The following is a 3,551-nucleotide window of genomic DNA, read 5'->3' as shown; positions in this document are numbered from 1 at the left end:
AATTAAAACCTGTAATCATGTATTATTATAAATAAAAAAGGCTCTTAGAATGGTGTCTAAACACACTGCATATACACTAGCAGTGGTTCACACAGGGAAACGTGATTCTATTGTCAATAACTGTTATCAGCATAAAGGATATTACCAGAGAGAAAAATTGACATGAAGAATATTTTCTGATGGAATTAAATGGTAAAAAATAATATTTAAATTTATTGTTAAGATTATATCTATTTACCTGATTTTTTAAATGTAAAGATCATTCTACTTAATAATGTTATTTCATAGTTTGAGTTGATTTATGTAATTCAATAAATTAACAAGATAAAAAAAAAACACATTGTTCTCCAAATGATTTTTTTTAAGTATTTGATAAAAAACAATATACACAAATAAAGTTCGCAGAAAAACAATAATAAGAAAAACATTAACATAATAATGAAAATGATCTGTTGCAAATCAGTAGTCACTATCATATACAATAGAAAAATAAGTAGAAATGTCTCAGCTAAAATTAGGTAAGAGGGATTGCTGTTATTACAATTATTATTTTTTTCTAACCTCTGGTTTAGGGATCATTATGAAAGTGGTAGGAAGTAGGAGAAATAGAGAATAGGAAAAAAATGCAATAAAGGTAAAAGGATTTAAGTGTTAGCAAAGAGAAAAGGATTTCCCATTATTACTGTATTATATAATAAAAAAAACAATAAAAATTATTAAAATTAATAAAATTTTACGTACATGGGCAGTTACAAAAATATATATACACACATGCACGCATGAATGTGATGCAATAATCATGCATGACTGTCAATCACAAAAATACTATTGGCTATAGTAAGAAAAAAGACTAGAGAACTGTTGTAATAAAAATATAACGTTTACTGTGGGAAATTTAATAATTTATAAATAATAAAGAAGCATAGCATATTTAATGGGGGGAATATATCTAATATTATAAAGACAATGAGCAAACTAACCAAATAAAAATCATATGCAGTAATATAGGATATAGAAAAAAGTAAATCAGGAAAGAAGTATAGTAGTAGTTCAAAGTAATGCTTTTATGGCATGATTTTAGATCTTCACGTACATTAAATTCACTTAATCCTCAAAACAGCACTTGGGGCAGTTCATATGCAGTAATATAGGATATAGAAAAAAGTAAATCAGGAAAGAAGTATAGTAGTAGTTCTAAGTAATGCTTTTATGGCATGATTTTAGATCTTCACGTACATTAAATTCACTTAATCCTCAAAACAGCACTTGGGGCAGTTACTATTACTGTTTCTGTTTTAAAGATGATGAAAACAAGACACAGCGATGTCGTGTGACCAAGTCCTTATAGAACGTAATGGAAGAGCTGGACTTGGACCCAGATCATCTGGCTCTGGTGTTCTCACACTTCACCCTCACGGAAGTGTCGGGAAATGAAGGCACAGCAATATCTGAGAAAAAAACCACTCCAGAGAAATAAAACAAGGCTGGAGTGTTTCCAGAGCATTTGAGGCCACAATGGATTTAAGAAAGATATTAAGGGACTGAGAGAAAGTTAACAGGGGCCGATCATGCCAGACTTTATGGGCCTTTGCAGGGATTTTGGATTTTATTCCAGTTGAAATAAGGAAACCATTGCAGGATTCTGTGTCGAGGAGTGAAATCACCTAACTTACTGTATAAAATGACTATAATGGCTACTGGGTTAAAAATCAGCTGTAGGAGAAAAAGATAGAAAAGAGAACATAGTTGGAATATTTGTCTTAGACAGGATGGTGGATAAAACCTGCACATAGAAGAGTGCAGTTGATAAAAAGCAGCTGAATGCCAGATGTATTGAAGTTAGCACCAGACAAAATTCCTACCAAAGGGGATGTGGGATATAAGTGAGAAGAGTCTAGCTTCACTCTAAGGACTTTGCCTGAAGCAACCATGAAGTTTTTGCACAATGACACAGGAAGAGTTAGAAAGAAGAAGGTTTGAGGTGGGGTATCAAGAATCCACTTTGGACCCTAAATTTGAGATGTTCCGTATACATCCAAGTAAAGATGTCAAGCAATATGTTCAACATGGGAATTTAGAGTTCAGAAGAGTATGCTGAGGTGAGAAAACACATTGGGAAATATTTATATGTGAAGACTGAATAAAATGAACAAAAGTAGGGAAATGTGTAGCTATAGAAAAGACAAAATGACCAAGAACAGACTGAGTCTGTGGCTCTCCAATATGTACAGAGGAAGGCAATGGAAAAGAACCAACAGCAAAACTGAAAAGGAATGTCCAGAGAAGTGGGAGGAAAATCACAAGGGCGTGGGAATCCAAAGGAGGAACGATATTCAGGGAATGGTCAACTCTGGAAAAGACTGCTGATAGGTTAAAGTTAAATAACATACGATGGAGAATTGGCCTTTGTTTTATGCAACATACAGGTCATTTATGTCCTTGGTAAGTGGAATTATCTGTAGAGTCGTGGTGGGGTGAGGTTAAGGTTTATTGAATTAATTTTAAAAGAAAGAAAAGGAAATAAATTGAAGACAATATGCAAAAGCAAGCAACGTTTTAAGGACTATTATCCTCAAAAATAATTTATTAATAAGTAATAAGTTTTAAAGTAGACATATCTTCTTATTTGACATCACTACTGTTCAGTATTTTATTCTGAAACCATTGGATCATTCTAAACAAATTGTGAAAGGGATAACTTATCATAGTGTCATTATTTTACTAATTTGAAAAATCACAAAATATCGGAAGTAAGGACTGACAGATATCCATATATTAGAAAACATGATTTGGGAATAATATGCAATAGTATGTAAAATCCTGATATATTTCTGGTGAAAAATAGTAATTACATGCAATAAATTGTCATATATTACCTAAATCTAATTGAATAAAGTACATAAAATATGAAGGGGGCTATTTTAGATACTTCATATAAGTGGAATCCTACATTTTTTGTCTTTCTGTGTCTGGCTTATTTTACTTATAATGTTTTCCATATTTTTTTTAAGGCTGAATCATATTCCATTGTGTATATATACCACATTTTCTTTTCTTTCTTTCTTTTTTTTTTTTATAAAGATGACCGGTAAGGGGATCTTAACCCTTGACTTGGTGTTATCAGCACCGCACTCTCCCGAGTGAGCCACGGGCCAGCCCTATACCACATTTTCTTTATCCATTCATCCGCTGATGGACATTTGGGTTGTTTCTACATCTTGGTTTTTGTGAATAATGCTGCAGTGATCATGGGAGTGCAGACAACTCTTTGAGTTCCTGATTTCAATTCTTTTGGATAAATACCCAGAATTACGATTGCTGGATCATATGGTAATTGTATTTTTAATTTTTTTGAGGAACCTCTATACTGTTTTCCATAATAGCTGTACTAATTTACATTCCCACCAAGAGTGCACAAGGGTTCCCTTTCTCCACTTCCTCACCCACACTTGTCTTTTGTTTTTCTGACAATAGTCATCTTAACAGGTTCACACCTGTTATGATACTCTGACATATATTTGGTCTTCATCCTGGTCTCCTGACATGTAACT

Source organism: Galeopterus variegatus, unplaced genomic scaffold (genome assembly GCF_000696425.1).
Source record: "Galeopterus variegatus unplaced genomic scaffold, G_variegatus-3.0.2 Scaffold11777, whole genome shotgun sequence".
NCBI lineage: Eukaryota > Metazoa > Chordata > Mammalia > Dermoptera > Cynocephalidae > Galeopterus > Galeopterus variegatus.
Note: the sequence above shows the minus strand (reverse complement) of the source record.